Source organism: Triticum aestivum, chromosome 1D (assembly GCF_018294505.1).
Source record: "Triticum aestivum cultivar Chinese Spring chromosome 1D, IWGSC CS RefSeq v2.1, whole genome shotgun sequence".
Taxonomy (NCBI): domain Eukaryota; kingdom Viridiplantae; phylum Streptophyta; class Magnoliopsida; order Poales; family Poaceae; genus Triticum; species Triticum aestivum.
The window spans coordinates 237402516-237414139 of record NC_057796.1 but is presented as its reverse complement, the minus strand read 5'-3'; positions in this window follow the sequence as shown (position 1 = coordinate 237414139).

Sequence of the window (11624 nt, the reverse complement as noted above, 5' to 3'; positions counted from 1 at the left end):
AATGCCGGCCGTTGGATGTAAATCCAATGCCTTGCTTAAGCTTGGACCTACTGGCCCACATGTCAACCAGTCCATTTGTTTTTTAGTCCATTTGGTGGGCTGGGTGAAACAATGATGTAGCATCTATGCTGCCCGTTTATATATATGGTAGAATTTAAAGCCCATTTGCATTTTTCTCGAAATCCACAGACTTACTGGGCTGGGTGAAAATATCATGTTGGGCCGGACGGAGAAATGTTATAAAAACATAAACACATGATGGCACGTCTATTATTGCGTTGGTTAGTAAAATCTTTGCAAGCTTATGGACGCAATCACTAGGAGTTAACTTGCCAAGTTATATATAAACAATTATTATTATTATTTTGTAAGAACTTTCAATTTATGAAATAAAATATCGTTTTTAATTTGATGAGTTAATAGGATGTGGGGTATTATTATTTTTTAGGCTAGACGTGGGACAGTTGAGTTGGTCTAGGGAAAAGTACCGGGAGAAAACTCAGTTTACATCAAAAAAATAAAGTGGGACAATATTGAGATATAGGATTAATGAAAACGAAAAATAAAAGAAGTGGGAAGGTCTATAAAATGGCTGGACGAACGACAGGTTTAACGGAACCTTATGTTGTTTCTATTATATATATAGGACAAATGTTTCCTACAAGCAGTGGTAGTTACCACCACTTGCGTTTTGTATGTTGTGTGTAGTATCTGTCAAAACCGAGAGTATGTACGTGTAGTATGTAGTATGTAACAATGATTAAGTAGTATATATACTAGTTTTTAGGTAGTATGTACCATTTTTTGAGTATGCTCTTTTTTACGTACAAATATGTACGTATTTCATAAATAAAACAAAAACTATGGGCTCATATACAATTTTTTCATGTAACTTTCTTTGAAATATCTTATATATAGTATATGAACATATTTAAAATAATAAAATAGTATATATATAGTACCACTTGGTAGTATATGAGATATGTGGGGTAACTACCACCGGGTGGTAGGATAGATTTTCCCTATATATATATATATAATAAAATAAGATATAAATATAGGTTCAGTTTTGCATTCTTATAGAAAACCCCACAGTCCTGCGTTGATGTAGTGTTCGAGTTACTGGCCAGTACCGCTGGCACAAGCTCTTCGTACTCGCTGCCTGAATCACTTCAGCTTCTTCAGTCTCAGCAACAAGCTGAAAGGCATCGGTCAGCTGTGCTGCGGCAAGAAGCCGAAGGACTAAGGAAGTCCCTGCATAATTCAGATGCATACTTTCTTGTGCAACAGCAAGTGTTGGAGGATTTAACGCCAAACAAGACAAAGTTAATAAGCTTGCTAAGCATCTTGCCAGCATTATGGGTACCCAGGATATTGTTTCTTGAGCTCTTCTGAAGTGGTTTCTGTTCTGGACTTGTTTTGCTGCGGCGTTTATTTGCACTGGTCGCCAACTTTGACAACCAGTGTATATGATATGCTGCTTTGTTCCCTATATTTGCACTAGTGGCGAACTTTGATGCACAGTGGATGTAATATGTGTAATAGCTGTGATAGCCTAGCGTAAGTTGGTTGCTTATTTATTTCCTTGTTGTCTTGTTTCTTTGTTTGCTTGTAGTCAGTGCAGTTCTTTTTCCGCGGTTTGCTACTGATCGCAATAACCTATTTTTTAAAACTAGGCCAAAATAACCATGGGCTACATATTTACTGTAGTTACCATGGGCCTCCTACGGGCCGTAGAAACAATGGGCCTACTAAGGGCCGAAGAAACAATGGGCCTTCTACGGGCCGTAGCATCAATGGGCCTTCTACGGGCCATATGATCGATCAGCCAAACATGGGCCAACACTGGACCACATTATGGGCCTTAAACGGGCTAGAGTTGGAATCGTCCGTTCATGGGCCGACCATAATGGGTCGTTGTTAATCGGCTGTATTTGATGACTCTATGAAAAAGGCCTAACGGATTAACGGGCCACAAATGGGCCGACTGTAACCACGGGCTGAATTTGGCCCACTATCAGAAAAGGCCAGTAATAGGCCGTAAGTAACCGAATGCTGGAAATGAGCCCAAGAATAAATGGGCCCTGAGAAGGCCAAAAGATAACATGGGCTTGAAAGGGCCCAATGGAATAGTGGGTCGTTGATGGGTATAAAGCGATACACTGTTCATTATGGGCCAATTTCATCTCGGGCCTTTAATGGGCCCAGAGTTACAAAGGGCCTCATATGGGCCGAAAGACATCATGGGCCATACATGGGCCGGAAGTTGCAACGGGTTGGAATCATATTGGACGACCCAGATGAAGCTATTGGGCTTCATTCTGATAGGCCGTAACGGGCCGGGAGTTAGTGGGCCGTAAATGGGCTATATACGAACAAGCCGTTAACAGGCTTTTCGTGGGCTGGCCCGTTACCTTTTGACCAAGTCAAACGGGTCGGCCTTTTCACCGGAATGGGCCTCTGTTGGGCCGTGCCACGTGTCGACGTATCATAGGCGCCTCCTGTCCAATGAGTTGATGACATCTGTCCCAACGGTGAGCAAAACATGTGTTTCCTCCGGCCAATGAGAATTTTACACGTGGAAAATCCCCATTGATTCGGGCAGTTAACGGGTTATCGTATCCAAAACTGGACCCGATAGCTTAACGACGACCCGTTATGGTTGATGCCACATGTCGGTCACCCTTGACGAAAGCACTTCTATGACGCGTGATTTATCGTCATGGAAGTGGACACTTCCGTGATGATAATTTTGGTAATGTCATGGAACACTTCTACGACAGCACAGGTATGACTATCTTGATTCTGTCATAAAATTGTCATGGATGTACATGGATGACAGAAAACGTGACCTACTGTGACAAACACGTATCATCACGGAAGTGTATTTTTTTGTAGTGTCAGTGCGTCGGACGAGTCGATAAAGTGGCAGCGCCTTTTCTCCTAATCTGGAGATAAAGCGGCTCAAGGCTGCCACGCACCCAACTAGTTTCTGGATCTGCTGTAGGTCTGTTGGTGTTGCCAATTGTGACAGGGCTCGGATTTTGGCTGGGTTCACTTCGATTCCTCTATTGGAAACAATGAACCCGAGTAGTTTTCTGGCTGGAACGCCGAAAACACATTTTTCCGGATTGAGCCATATGTCATGTGTTCGGAGGTTGTCAAATGTGAGGTGGAGATCGTCCACCAATGATTCGACATGCTTAGTCTTGATGACTACATCATCTACGCATGCCTCCACTGCTTTGCCAATTTGCTTTTTCAGACATGTTTGAATCATGCGTTGGTAAGTGGCGCCAGCATTTTTGAGTCTGAAAGGCATAGTGTTAAAGCAGAAAGGCCCATACGGGGTAATGAATGCCGTTGCGGCCTGGTCGGACTCCTTCATCTTAATTTTATGGTATCCGGAGTATGCGTCGAGAAAAACGGTGAGTCGTGTCCTGCGGTCGCGTCAATGATTTGGTCAATACGGGGCAGCCGGAAGGGGTCCTTAGGGCAAGCCTTATTGAGGTCTTTGAAATCGACACAGAGGCGCCAGGATTTATCCTTCTTCGGCACCACGACCAGGTTCGCTAGCCAATCTGGGTGTTTGATCTCTCTGATGAACCCGACTTCAAGTAGTTTGGCTAGCTCCTCCCCCATAGCTTGTCGTTTGGGTTCAGAAAATCGCCGCAACATTTGCTTGACTGGTTTAAACCCCTTTATTATGTTGAGGCTATGCTCGACCAGTTTGCGTGGGATTCATGGCATATCCGGATCACTGGTGATAGTGATGACTCCATTGGGCCCTGGCATTTTGAGCTTCATGTACCCGCAATGGGGTATGGCTTGAAAGCGTGTGAAGGCGTCTCGCCCAACAGGGCGTGATATCTGCTATTGAAAGGTGCCACGTGGAAGAGCAACTCTTCGGACCTATAGTTCTCCGGCGTGCCGAATACTACATCAAGTTTCATTTTCCCCGAGCATCGTGCTTCTCGACTGGGGATAATGCCTCGAAAGGTGGTAATGCTTTGCTCGATGCGACTCTTGTCCATTTGCATTTTGTTGAGCGTATCTTCGTAGATGAGGTTCAGTCAGCTGCCGCCGTCCATGAGCACTTTGGTGAGTCGAAAGCCGTCCACAATTGGGTTTAAGACCAAGGCTGCTGGTGCTCGGACTGATCGGGCCCTTGGTTCGTCATCGGCGGTGAAAGTTATTGCCGTATCGTTCGAAGGATTTATAGCGGCTACATGGTTAACTTCAGCGAGGTTGCGGAGCGCCCTTTTGCGCCGATTGTTTGAGGAAAAGGTCTCGAAGATCGTAAAGACGTTTAGATCGTCATCCTCCGAAGAATGCTTTTCTGGGGCAGTGTTGGTGAGAATGGCCTCACCGCTGTTACCCACCTGCCGGAGTACCCAACATACCCGAAGGCTATGTGTTGGTTCGGTGCTCGGGGAGTGTGTATTTGATAGGGCTTGTCGAGCAATTCGTCGAGGACGGTTCTATGCCCCGTGAAGGGCTTGATGTTTTTTTCAATAGGCTGATGATCGGGTGCCCCGTAAGAGTGCATCCTTTTTGCCCGTCCGGTGGGTTGCTTAAAGGCAGGAGCTTCCCACCGGGCTGTCTGGGCTTTCCAGGCGCTTTCCATTGCGCAGTACTTTTGCACTATGTGCGCAAAATCTGCGAAGTGCAGTATGCGACGGCGGTTGAGAGCATTGAGAATTCCCTCGTCCGTACAGTTGCGGCAAAAAACTGAAACTGCGTCGTCGTCGCAGCAATCTTTGATCTTGTTTTTAACAAGGACAAACCTAGACAAGAATTGATGGACCGTTTCCTGAGGTTGCTGCCGTACATACATTAGGTCACATATGTCTGGAGGACCTGAATTGTTTGGGGAATATTGTTTGTGGTGGGTGGGCGGGCTAAAATCCAAACCCTGACCCACTATTGGATCCGGAGTTTGAAGAATCTCCGAGGTCACCAGTTCAGGGCCAGTAAGGTCCTGAAGACTTCCGGACTTAATGCCCGATCCTATGTTCGGAGGACATGAGGTCTCTTCTTGAGGGTGGATATCCAGCTTGCAGGGCTCGGAAATCCGAACATAGCTGGTTTTTAATTTAGGGGGAGAGGCGTTCTCAGCTTGTTCCTCAACGACTGCTACCAGGTGGGTGACCGTCGGGGACTTGATCTCCCTCTGATCGGGTTTAAGCCCAATCCGATCATAGTCTGTTGTGATCTCCAGGGCGGCGATGCGATCCAGCAGTTTGTTCAAGGACGAGACATCTGCGGGATCCATCTTTTCGGAGTGTTCAAGGCTGACACAGGGACGGTGCTTGGCGATTGTGGGGGCCGTCGTTGGCCTGACGGCCGATCGGGCGCCCATGGTAAAACCGCCGAGCTGGAGGACCTGTCCTGGAATTAGGGCCCCTCCAGAAGTAATATCGTCATTAATGACAAGGCGAGCCATCGATCCTTCTGGTGACGACATAGTGGAACTCTCAATGAAAGCACCAATGTTGGTGTCAAAACCGGCCAATCTCGGGTAGGGGGTCCCGAATTGTGCGTCTGAGGATCGAGGGTAACAGGAGACAAAGGGGACATGATGTTTACCCAGGTTCGGGCCCTCTTAATGGAGGTAAAACCATACTTCCTGCTTGATTGACTTTGATGAGTATAGGGGTTACAAGAGTTGATCCACCTCGAGATCGTTATGGCTAAACCCTACATATCTAGCCTATATGAATTCTAATGATCCCTACGGGCCAAACCCTCCGATTTATATATACACCGTAGGGGTACAGGGGTGGTTTATAAGGGAAGGAAATAATACATCCGGACTCCAATCTTGCCCTCCGCGCAACCAGGAGTCCTATCCGAACACGGGGAACAATCTTTCGTTTTATCTTCACGGCCCATCAACCCGGCCCATGCTTGAATAGGCCGGACACCTGAGGACCCGCGAATCCAGGCCTCCCTCATATGCCACGTTGGACTGAGGGCATGGCCCCACACGAAAACGCCTGGAAACCCGGCGGTCCGACGGACTCCGCGGCCATCGCCGCGGTGTGAACGACGCATGGCGCCACTATGGCTCACACGCCCAAGACGAAATCCGGCTATTTAAGCCACTCGGCGTCCCGAAACCCTAACCCATCCCCCACCCCACCCCCCCTCTCCGCGTCGCCAGTCCGAGCCCATCCACCTCTTCCATCTCCCGCTTCGGCACTCTGCCCACGCTCCGGCACCCTGATAACCCACAAGTATAGGGGATCAATTGTAGCCTCTTTCGATAAGTAAGAGTGTCGAACCCAACGAGGAGCTAAAGGTAGAACAAATATTCCCTCAAGTTCTATCGACCACCGATACAACTCTACGCACGCTTAACGTTCGCTTTACCTAGAACAAGTATGAAACTATAAGTACTTTGTAGGTGTTTTTGGATAGGTTTGCAAGATAATAAAGAGCGCATAAATAAAAAGTAGGGGCTGTTTAGATAAAGACACAACTAAATTAATTTTAGTAAAGAGCTTTTTGTCACGAGAAAGTTATTTGTCCCTAGGCAATCGATAACTAGACCGGTAATCACTATTGCCATTTTATTTGAGGGAGAGGCATAAGCTAACATACTTTCTCTTCTTGGATCATATGCACTTGTGATTGGAACAATATCAAGCATCTGCAACTACTAGAGATCATTAAGGTAAAACCCAACCATAGCATTAAAGTATCAAGTCCTCTTTATTCTCATACGCAAACAACCTACTTACTCGGGTCTGTGCTTCTGTCACTCACGCCACCCACCATAAGCAAATCATGAACATATTGCAAACCCTACAGCGGGGATCCCTCATGCTTGCGCGACACGGAGAGCACCATAGGACAGCACCAATAATAAAACATGCAACTCAAACCAATCACGATCATCAATTAACCCATAGGACAAAACAGATCTACTCAAACATCATAGGATAGCCATACATCATTGGGAAATAATATATAGCATTGAGCACCATGTTTAAGTAGAGATTACAGCGGGTAAAAGAGGAGTTACACTGCTGCATAGAGGGGGGAAGAGTTGGTGATGACGGTTGTGAAGTTGTTGGTGTAGATTGCGGTGATGATGATGGCCCCGGCGGCGTACCGACGCCACCGGAAGAGAGGGGGAGAGGGCCCCTGCAACGTGATACGTCTCCAACGTATCTATAATTTTTGATTGTTCCATGCTATTATATTATCCATCTTGGATGTTTTATGGGCTTTACTATGCACTTTTATATTATTTTTGGGACTAACCTATTGACCCAGAGCCCAGTGCTAGTTCATGTTTTTTTCCTTGTTTCAGTGTTTCGAAGAAAAGGAATATCAAACGGAGTCGAAACGGAATGAAATCTTCTGGAGAAGTTATTTTTGGAAGGAAAGCAACCCGGGAGACTTGGAGTCCACGTCAAGAGAGCAACAAGGGAGGCACGAGGCAGGGGGCGCGCCCATCCCCCCTGGGCGCACCCTCCACCCTCGTGGGCCCCTCGTGGCTCCCCTGACGTACTTCTTTCACCTATATATACCCATATACCCTAAAACCATCGGGGAACAGAATAGATCGGGAGTTCCGCCGCCGCAAGCCTCTGTAGACACTAAAAACCAATCGGGACCCTGTTCCGGCACCCTGCCAGAGGGGGGAACCCTCACCGGTGGCCATCCTCATCATCCCGGCGCTCTCCATGACGAGGAGGGAGTAGTTCACCCTCGGGGCTGAGGGTATGTACCAGTAGCTATGTGTTTGATCTCTCTCTCTCGTGTTCCTGATTTGGCACGATCTTGATGTATCGCGAGCTTTTCTATTATAGTTGGATCTTATGTTGCTTCTCCCCCTCTACTCTCTTGTAATGGATTGAGTTTTTCCCTTTGAAGTAAACTTATCGGATTGAGTCTTTAATGATTTGAGAACACTTGATGTATGGCTTGCCGTGCGTATCTGTGGTGACAATGGGATATCACGTGATTCACTTGATGTATGTTTTGGTGATCAACTTGCGGGTTCCGCCCATGAACTTATGCATAGGGGTTGGCACACGTTTTCGTCTTGATTCTACGGTAGAAACTTTGGGGCACTCTTTGAGGTTCTATGTGTTGGTTTAATAGATGAATCTGAGATTGTGTGATGCATATCGTATAATCATACCCACTGATACTTGCGGTGACATTGGAGTATCTAGGTGACATTAGGGTTTTGGTTGATTTGTGTCTTAAGGTGATATTCTAGTACGAACTCTAGGGCTGTTTGTGACACTTATAGGAATAGCCCAACGGATTGATTGGAAAGAATAACTTTCAGGTGGTTTCGTACCCTACCATAATCTCTTCGTTTGTTCTCCGCTATTAGTGACTTTGGAGTGACTCTTTGTTGCATGTTGAGGGATAGTTATATGATCCAATTATGTTATTATTGTTGAGAGAACTTGCACTAGTGAAAGTATGAACCCTAGACCTTGTTTCCTAGCATTGCAATACCGTTTACGCTCACTTTTATCATTAGTTACCTTGCTGTTTTTATATTTTCAGATTACAAAAACCTATATCTACCATCCATATTGCACTTGTATCACCATCTCTTCGTCGAACTAGTGCACCTATACTATTTACCATTGTATTGCGTGTGTTGGGGACACAAGAGACTCTTTGTTATTTGGTTGCAGGGTTGCTTGAGAGAGACCATCTTCATCCTACGCCTCCCACGGATTGATAAACCGTAGGTCATCCACTTGAGGGAAATTTGCTACTGTCCTACAAACCTCTGCACTTGGAGGCCCAACAACGTCTACAAGAAGAAGGTTGAGTAGTAGACATCAAGCTCTTTTCTGGCGCCGTTGCCGGGGAGGCTAGGTAAGCGGCACTCACACCCCGTCAACTAAGCTCTTTTCTAGCGCCGTTGCAGGGGAGGTGAGTGCTTTAAGGTATATCTTTAGATCTTGCAATCAAATCTTTTAGTTTCTTGTTTTATCACTAGTTTAGTTTATAAAAGAAAACTACAAAAAAATGGAATTGAGTTTGCCTCATACGCTTCATCTTTTTAATATCTTTCGTGAGAATGATGGAAAGGAAAATTGTGCCAAAGTGTTAGAAGAAGAATTACATAGAATGTTTGGCACTAAATATTTGAATGATGAGCATGATTGCAATGTTGTTAGTATGAATTCCTTGAATATCCATGATGCTAATGATATGCAAAGCCACAAGCTTGGGGAAGCTATGTTTGATGAAGATGATATTTTTTGTCCCCCAAGTTTTGATGAGCAAATTTACTATGATGAAAGCATGCCTCCTATCTATGATGATTATTGTGATGACACGTATGCTATAAAGAATAATGATAACCATGAAACTTGTCATCTTGATCTTAATTTTCATTCACATGATAGTTATTTTGTTGAGTTTGCTCCCACTATTGTTGGTGAGAATAAATTTGCTTATGTGGAGAGTAATAAAATTTCTATGCTCTTAGATCATGAAAAGAATGGTTTAGGTGCTGGTTATATTGTTGAATTCATTCATGATGCTACTGAAAATTATTATGAGGGAGGAATATATGCTTGTAGGAATTGCAATAATATCAAATTTCCTCTCTATGTGCTTAAATTTTTAAAGTTATGCTTGTTTTGCCTTCCTATGCTAGTCGATTATTGTTCCAATAAGTTGTTTGCTCACAAAATCCCTATGCATAGGAAGTGGGTTAGACTTAAATGTGCTAGTCATATTCTTCATGATGCTCCCTTTATGTTTCAATTCTTATCTTTTTGTGAGCATCATTGAATTCATCATGCCTAGCTAGGGGCGTTAAACGATAGCGCTTGTTGGGAGGCAACCCAATTTTATTTTAGTTTCTTGCTTTTTGGTTCTGTTTAGTAACAAATAATCCATCTAGCTTTTGTTTAGATGTGGTTTTGTGTTTTAATTAGTGTTCGTGCCAAGTAGAACCTTTGGGAAGACTTGGGTGAAGTCTTTATGATCATGCTGTAAAAAACAGAAACTTTAGTGCTCACGAGATTAGCTAATTTTTTTACTGGAGAGTGCTATTTAGTTGATTCTTTTTGCAGATGATTACTAGACAAATTACTCAGGTCCACCAATTTATTTTAGAATTTTTGGACTTCTGAAGTTTGCGTTAGTTACAGATTACTACAGACTGTTCTGTTTTTGACAGATTCTGTTTTTCGTGTGTTGTTTGCTTATTTTGATGATTCTATGGCTAGTAAAATAGTTTATAAACCATAGAGAAGTTGGAATACAGTAGGTTTAACACCAATATAAATAAAGAATGAGTTCATTACAGTACCTTGAAGTGGTGTTTTGTTTTCTTTCGCTAACGGAGCTCACGAGTTTTCTGTTAAGTTTTGTGTTGTGAAGTTCTCATGTTTTGGGTAAAGATTCGATGGACTATGGAATAAGGAGTGGCAAGAGCCTAAGCTTGGGGATGCCCAAGGCAACCCAAGGTAATATTCAAGGACAACCAAGAGCCTAAGCTTGGGGATGCCCCGGATGGCATCCCCTCTTTCGTCTTCGTTCATCGATAACTTTACTCTTTTATTCACCACATGATATGTGTTTTGCTTGGAGCGTCATTTTATTTTCTTTAGATTTGCTTGATGTTTGAATAAAATACCAAAATCTGAAATTCTTAATGTTAGAGAGTCTTCACATAGTTGCATAATTATTCGACTACTCATTGATCTTCACTTATATCTTTCAGAGTAGTTTGTCATTTGCTCTAGTGCTTCACTTATATCCTTTTAGAGCACGGCGGTGGCTTTATTTTGAAGAAATATATGAACTCTCGTGCTTCACTTATATTATTTTGAGAGTCTTTAGAACAACATAGTAATTTGCTTTGGTTATGAATTTAGTCCTAATATGATGGGCATCCAAGATGGGTATAATAAAAACTTTCTTATAAAGTGCATTGAATACTATGAGAAGTTTGATACTTGATGATTGTTTTGAGATATGAAGATGGTGATATTAGAGTCATGCTAGTGTTATAGTTGTGAATTTGAGAAATACTTGTGTTAAAGTTTGTGATTCCCGTAGCATGCACGTATGGTGAACCGTTATGTGATGAAGTCGGAGCATGATTTATTTATTGATTGTCTTCCTTATGAGTGGCGGTTGGGGACGAGCGATGGTCCTTTCCTACCAATCTATCCCCCTAGGAGCATGCGCGTAGTACTTCGTTTCGATAACTAATAGATTTCTGCAATAAGTATGTGAGTTCTTTATGACTAATGTTGAGTCCATGGATTATACGCACTCTCATCCTTCCACCATTGCTAGCCTCTCTAATACCGCGCACCTTTCACCGGTATCATAAACCCACCATATACCTTCCTCAAAACAGCCACCATACCTACCTATTATGGCATTCCATAGCCATTCCGAGATGTATTGCCATGCAACTTTCCACCATTCCGTTTATTATGACACGCTCCATCTCTGTCATATTGCTTTGCATGATCATGTAGTTGACATCGGCAAAGCCACCGTTCATAATTCTTTCATACATGTCACTCATGAGTCATTGCACATCCCGGTACACCGCCGGAGGCATTCATATAGAGTCCTATTTTGTTCTAAGAATCGAGTTGTAATTCTTG